Source organism: Vulpes vulpes, unplaced genomic scaffold (assembly GCF_048418805.1).
Source record: "Vulpes vulpes isolate BD-2025 unplaced genomic scaffold, VulVul3 u000000740, whole genome shotgun sequence".
In the NCBI taxonomy this organism is placed as follows: Eukaryota; Metazoa; Chordata; class Mammalia; order Carnivora; family Canidae; genus Vulpes; species Vulpes vulpes.
The window spans coordinates 108,799-116,949 of NW_027325795.1; the positions used below are offsets into that span (position 1 = coordinate 108,799).

Below are 8,151 nucleotides of genomic sequence, written 5' to 3' on the forward strand. Positions count from 1 at the left end.
TTTGCTGAAGACGCTATAAAGCCGGCAGTTTTAAGCTGCTGCTTTGAGTTCCTCTTTATTTTTGATTTCTTCGGTGTGATGTGCACTGCAAACCTTTATAAATTTTTTCTTTTGATGATATCCTCTTGGTAATGAGTCCCCCCGGGGAGAACCTAAGATGCGTAGATGTGGAGTTTAGCCTCCCCCAACACCAGCACTCATTCTAGTTGTATCCTCATTGGAAGAACGCAGGCAAAAATGAACTCTTTGCTTGGTTGGCAATTAGCCTGGGGCTGGCCATCCCAGAGATGCAGCTGCCTACATGAGATTGTGAACTTATTGCGTCAGCTACACTGGTAGACTTTCTCCTAATATACTGAACACTGGAATCCTCAAATAAAAACCCCAAAAGATCCAAGGTCTTTCTTTCATGCAGAAAGGATTCTGTACATCAAGAACCAGGCATGTTGAGGTTTTCAACCTAAGAATCACTTGCTTTACATGGCGGTAACGTGCTTTTTATATGAAGAAATAAGAACCATTTACTTAATATCATATAGCTAGTTTTCTATCAGATTATCTTGTTTCTCACGAAACAGATTTTATACCATCTATATTTAAAGCAGGCTATTGAAAGAACTTCAATCCTATTCATCAATTACTGCTTTTTGGATTGATACTTAGTAGATAGGAATTCTTTCAGAAATTACATATGGCACATAATCCATATGTCACTGTTTTTTGTGAATCTGGGTATCTGGATCTCTCAGACATCCATCTCCAAGTATCTCATAGGCCTGGATTTTCTGTCCTTTTTCTCTCTGCAGCCTATATTCCTGCTTTTACTTACAAAAGATATAAGTATCCCATCCCTGATTCTTATATTTTAATCAGGTAATGATTATTGACTATCAAATATTGTCATCAACAACATAATGTGTTCTATTTGCCCCTTTCCAAAGACAGATCTTAATAAATTACAAGTAAATAACAAGAACACAAGTCTCATTAGTCACAGTGGTGCTTCACAATTAAACACAAGATGTATCATCAATAAAATCCATGTTTTTCCATATTAACTTGAGAGGGATAAATTGTTCATAGTGAAATATGAAAGCAACATATGGGGAAATTGACAGGGCTGCACCGGTTAAACAAAGTTTGTTCAAATAAAAAGATTAAATCATAGATTAATCTGCTTAGAAATATGAAGAGGATACTTAGTATTTACATAGCAAATGATAAAACTGACATAGAGAAAAAGTCATTTGTACAGAAACTTGTAAAGAGCTTGAAAACCTGTTATATACCAAATATTGTTAGGTCGGTCATTTCTGAAATTTTATATTTAAAATTTTTTTGTTATTAGACACAAGTGCATCAAACACAGCTTTGACAAACAATTGTTTAGCAAACAATTAAAATGTATGTGATCCTATAAACAACATCTAGGCCAAGAAAAAGAACATTGCCTTACTCAAGAAACCCTCAAGCAATCACTTTCCATCATTCTGCAAGAACCCTATCATAACTTAGTAATAATTTCCTTATTCTGTTTGTTTTACTATCAGGTGTACATCCCAAAGAATGAAGTTTAGATTTACCTGTTCTTAACTACCCCCCAAAAATCACATTATATGTATTTCTATGTCTTACATCTTTATCACAATTTATCATAAGATGCAGTTATGTTCTTGAGTGTGGTTGTGGTTAAATTATTGTTATAGGTCTTAATTATAATATTGTAATGATAATACCACACTCTATGCATTCTGTTGTTGAAAAATGTTTGGATATTACTCCCTACTGTCAAACTATTTTGAACAATGCTTTTCTGAAAATTATACATACATTTGGGTACATGCGGATATGAGTTTCTCAGGGGTTAAGATACAGTAGGTCACAGTTTATGTTTATTCCAGTCCTACGTAGATTAAGAATAAAGTGCTTCCCAAAATGTTGGTATTATGACGCTATTTAATTTAAAGATAAATGTTTTATTTTTGCTTCATAAATAAAATTACTATAGGTTTGGGGAAAAAACTTTAAAATACAGACTACAGTTTCTTTGTATATATTTTACTAAAAGTTAATCTAAACTTGTGGAATGATGGATAGTTCTTAGGAATATGTATAGAAAGTTGATCCATAATTGAACATGTTTTTTTTTTAAATTAATTTTTATTGGTGTTCAATTTACCAACATACAGAAAAACACCCAGTGCTCATCCCGTCAAGTGTCCACCTCAGTGCCCGTCACCCATTCCCCTCCAACACCCGCCCTCCTCCCCCCTTCCACCACCCCTAGTTCGTTTCCCCGAGTTAGGAGTCTTTATGTTCTGTCTCCCTTCCTGATATTTCCCAACATTTCTTCTCCCTTCCTTTATATTCCCTTTCACTATTATTTATATTCCCCAAATGAATGAGAACATACACTGCTTGTCCTTCTCCGATTGACTTATTTCACTCAGCATAATACCCTCCAGTTCCATCCACGTTGAAGCAAATGGTGGGTATTTGTCGTTTCTAATCGCTGAGTAATATTCCATTGTATACATAAACCACATCTTCTTTATCCATTCATCTTTCGATGGACACCGAGGCTCCTTCCACAGTTTGGCTATTGTGGCCATTGCTGATAGAAACATCGGGGTGCAGGTGTCCCGACGTTTCGTTGCATCTGAATCTTTGGGGTAAATCCCCAACAGTGCAATTGCTGGGTCGTAGGGCAGGTCTATTTTTAACTCTTTGAGGAACCTCCACACAGTTTTCCAGAGTGGCTGCACCAGTTCACATTCCCACCAACAGTGTAAGAGGGTTCCCTTTTCTCCGCATCCTCTCCAACATTTGTTGTTTCCTGCCTTGTTAATTTTCCCCATTCTCACTGGTGTGAGGTGGTATCTCATTGTGGTTTTGATTTGTATTTCCCTGATGGCAAGTGATGCAGAGCATTTTCTCATGTGCATGTTGGCCATGTCCATGTCTTGCTCTGTGAGATTTCTCTTCATGTCTTTTGCCCATTTCATGATTGGATTGTTTGTTTCTTTGGTGTTGAGTTTAATAAGTTCTTTATAGATTTTGGAAACTAGCCCTTTATCTGATATGTCGTTTGCAAATATCCTCTCCCATTCTGTAGGTTGTCTTTTAGTTTTTTTGACTGTATCCTTTGCTGTGCAAAAGCTTCTTATCTTGATGAAGTCCCAATAGTTCATTTTTGCTTTTGTTTCTTTTGCCTTTGTTGATGTACCTTGCAAGAAGTTACTGTGGCCGAGTTCAAAAAGGGTGTTGCCTGTGTTCTCCTCTAGGATTTTGATGGACTCTTGTCTCACATTTAGATCTCTCATCCATTTTGAGTTTATCTTTGTGTATGGTGAAAGAGAGTGGTCCAGTTTCATTCTTCTGCATGTAGATGTCCAATTTTCCCAACTTTTTTCCCAATTTTCCCAATTTTTTTCTGTATGTTGGTAAATTGAACACCATTTATTGAAGAGACTGTCTTTCTTCCAATGGATAGTCTTTCCTCCTTTATCGAATATTAGATGACCATACATTTCAGGGTCCACTTCTGGGTTCTCTATTCTGTTCCATTGATCTATGTGTCTATTTTTGTGCCAGTACCACACTGTCTTGATGACCACAGCTTTGTAGTACAACCTGAAATCTGGCATTGTGATGCCCCCAGCTATGGTTTTCTTTTTTAAAATTCCCCTGGCTATTCGGGGTCTTTTCTGATTCCGCACAATGAACATGGTTTTAATGCCAAAATAAATTAGTAAAGACGTGATCATTTGATTCTTATGTCTTTGTTTTTTATTTGTTTATTTATTTTTTATTGGTGTTCAATTTGCCCACATATAGCATAACACCCAGTGCTCATCCCATCAAGTGTCCCGCTCAGTGCCCGTCACCCAGTCACCCCCACCCCTTGCCCACCTCCCATTCTACCACCCCTTGTTCGTTTCCCAGAGTTAGGAGTCTCTCATGTTCTGTCTCCCTTTCTGATATTTCCCACTCATGTTTATGATTCTTATGTCTTTGAAATGTACTGTACTTACCCCAGAAATTTCTTTCCGAAAAGATATAATAAATTATTTAAAGCATTTAAAATTTTTTCTCTGTGCATTTCCAAATGGGCTTAACTAGGAAATTATTCAACTTTTTCAGAATAGCTGACATGATTAGCTCTATATGATTTCTGATCACTTAAAGTTTGGTAATTTAAGGATAATTTATAATTCTCTAGAAATCCACAAGTTTCTTTAAATTCAGATGTTCACTTATATTTTTATCACAAAATTCCTTCATCTCCCAGGGAACTACCAATCAAAGATAGAGTCAAGGATATATTTTAATGTAATTATAAAACTAAAGGTTCTAGTTTTACAACTCTAACAATATTTATCAAGCGAAGTGAAATAGAATAGTCAATAAATTAGTCTACTAGAATTATTTTAGATTGACAGATGATTTAATTTGGTATCATATCTCAATCATTTACATATGCACGCATGTGTACATGTATATATCAAAGAATTAAGTCACAGTTCAGTGTTTTGATTTTATCTTCATGAGAGAGCTATAGACTATACTCTTGAACATCTACTTAACTTGAACAATCTACTTAAATAAACTGACTCCTCTAATTATTTACAGTATACAACAGTATTGTCCCCTCTATGTTCCTTTTATGTAAAATCTATGTCTAATCACTGTGCATAAAAGAAAATGTATGGTACAGAATTTGATGACAGTGAAAAATAAGAAGTTTAAAATGATCCCTCCTGTCTAGACACCATTTGAATCGTAGGCACTTGTTGTGGTACCATGTCACTGTCTTGTCAGCAGGCACAAATGTCTGATACCAACTGTCATTTCATTGGAAAATAATATCCCTTTAAAATTTTTCAATCAAGAACTTGCTGAAATTTTATTTTATTTTTATGTTTATTTTTTTTTAGAACTTGCTGAAATTTTAGGGGAAAACATCAGAACATGGTTCTTCCTTTAAGTACCAATCAATTTTCAGAATAACTCCAAATTTCTTAAAATTGTGTCTGCTTTTATTTAACATATAACTTTACTTTTATAAATCTTTCTTCTCTTACATATGACTCCCCAAGAATTACATCTTTAGTCTTCTGCTTTTTGAATATAATATATAGTAATTCCCAATGAATCACTTATTTCTCTACTTTCAATTTTATACTTAAAAAATAATTGGGAAATTTAATATAAAAATAAGCTCCTTTCTAAGGCCATGTTTGCCTGTTTTGACACCTTGCTATATGTTTCATCAATTCCTTAAACTCAACATGTGGAATTGGACTAGAACTTCAACCTTGGTTAGGAGGAAATAACAAAAACAAAACAAAACAAAACAAAACAAAAAAACCTCTTCTGTGTTAAACAATTAGACAGCAGACAAAACATAAGTAACATTTTTCAAATACTGGACAACAAGCAACATAGGACTATGACCCCTGGCATAAGTGAACCACAAAAAAGATGAGCCCTTCAATTGTACCAAACAACAAAGGAGGGTTAGCTGTAATGGAATCAAGCCATCTTGCCAAGTTGCAGAGATAGAGACCAAATTTTGGGAGCAGTCAAGAAAACTAGATTTGACAGGTCAGAATAAGAGAGCGGAGTGGGTAGTTGCAGAGACACACAACTCTGTAAAACCTCAAAGAATCTCCCAATTCTGTCACTGAGTATTGCTCTGTACATTTCATGAGAAGAAAATACCAGAAGCCTTGGAAAGAGCTACAGGAAAGGAGTAGAAAAGTTCCTGGAGCTCTCACAGGGCTGAGGATAACTCATGTGTCCACTTGCCAGTGTGGAAAGATCTAGTGATACACAGGGCATTAAGTAGAGTCCTCACGATACTGCCTTAGTTTTGAAGCTAAATTAAGTATAAAAATTTCCCAAGACTTTTCTTACCAAGCTTAAAAACAAAGGACTTGGTATATTAACAGAGCATACATTCATGTAATTGGATTGCTAGAAAATGAAGGACACAGAGTAAGAACAAAATATTTGAATAACAAATAGCCAGAATTTTCCCAAGTTGCTAAAAAGTATATACACACAGATTCAGGAAAAATAAGAGTCCAAAGTAGTATAAAACAGTAAAGCAGGCTACGGAGCCTGGCTGGCTCAGTCAGTGGAGCGAGGGACTCCTGACCTCAGGGTTGTAAATTCAAGTGAAATATTTGTAACACATATATGTGATAAAGGACATGTAAGTTGAATATCTAAATAATCTTACTACTCCTTAGTATGAAACCAAGTAACTTAATTAAAATGGGGTTTTGATTTTATCATACATTTCACCATAGAAGATAAACGAACGGAAAATACACAGGAAAGGACGCTCAACATCTTTAGTCATTAGGAAAACACAAACCAGATCACATATGATAGCACTACATGCTCAGCAGAATGGCTGAAATTAATAAAACCAATAATACTAAGTTTTGTTGAAGATGAGGGACAAAATGATTGTAAGAAATGAAATGTGCCACTGCACTTTGGAGAGTGGTTTGGCAGTTTCTCAGAAAGTTAAACTTGACTTTCCTAATGATCCAGCAATTTCTCTTATAGGCATTTACCCAACAAAAATGAAAATATATGTTTACACAAAGAACTATATTTGAATATTTAACACAGCTTTATAAATAATAGCCAAAACCTGGGCATAAAAACAAACATCAGAGAATACTGCTCAAAGGTGAGAGGGAATGTACATTCATACAAAAGACAGAGGAAATAAGAAGGTAGTAGGGAACATTTGAGTCCACAGACATCACACAGACAAAGACATATGGAGGGGTGAGAGGACGTGGCATTCAGTAAGTACCTATTAGATAATTGGATAAGTTACTGTTTCTCTTGTATTTGAGTCATTTGGTTTGAACATTGAGTCAGAAGATACAGGCAGCTCATGGTAGGATTCAGAATCTGATTTTCTTGTAATATTTATAAGTATTTTGACAGGGTAAGGAAAAATCTTGCACAATTGTTATGATGATTAAGTGTTTAACTGTGAAGACACAACAGTGTCTGGGACAAAGTAACCACTGCATAAATGCATGCTATTGTAATTATTAGGCCAAATAGATTTGTCTTTTAGAAAGATCTCTCATCCCAGAGTGTACAGGACACGTATGAGTGGATGCAGTTACACGCTGGGAAATAGTGGCAAGGCATTTTCAATCATTTACAATGGAGATATTGAAATCCTGAAGCATCTTCTGTCTTGCCTGGACACCTGGAATGTTCATCATTCTCTCCTGCTATGGTAAACTATCAAATCCTATCAATTTTTCTAGATGCATGTGAAAGTTTATATTTTTCAGTGAAGCTCATCTACACCACCATAATTTCAACATCATCTCTCCTTCATAATATTATTCCATTGACTCGATACTTTTAGTGTTTATAACTCCATCTATTATATATATAATTTACATATTGATGATCTCTATCCAGTGACATAAGACAGTAAAGTAATGATTATGTTATGAATTCTAATGATTATGAACTACAAAGCAATGGCAGGTAAAACTTTTAAAATAATTTTCTTTGAAAAAATTAATTGTATCCACAAAAATATTTAGATTTTCAGTATTTAATTTAAAAAAACCTGCCTTTTTCTCAAAGGAACAGCATTGAATTAGTTATTATAATGGAAAAGAAAAGAGTAGGTGAACTATGGATAACAATCAATCATTTGAACTAAAATAATTAATGATTTTGATATATTTTCATCGATAGAGAACAGAGATTTCAATAGACTGAAGTTTCCTTAAAAAAAAAAAGAAGGGAACCCTGGGTGGCGCAGGGGTTTGGCGCCTGCCTTTGGCCCAGGGAGTGATCCTGGAGACCCAGGATCGAATCCCACTTCGGGCTCCCGGTGCATGGAGCCTGCTTCTCCCTCTGCCTGTGTCTCTGCCTCTCTCTCTCTGTGACTATCATAAATAAATAAAAATTAAAAAAAAAAGATGATTTTAGTCAAGTAAGTCAGGTGAGCTATAACTGCTATATAATTCTAGAAAAAAATAATGAATTCAAGATTTTTAATTTTTAAAATGTAGTTTGATTAAACAGCAATTCTGGCACAAATATTTTTGTTATGGTAAAATACACATACAATTTACCATTTTAACCACT

The 8,151-nt window shown here is 34.9% G+C and overlaps 1 protein-coding gene across 1 annotated transcript in view; it reads right to left on the minus strand.

The window, feature by feature from the left end:
• Nucleotides 1–8,151, minus strand: part of LOC140597426 (piwi-like protein 1) — a 57,403-nt gene that overhangs the window by 24,816 nt on the left and 24,436 nt on the right. The gene's annotated exons all lie outside the window — the stretch shown is intronic.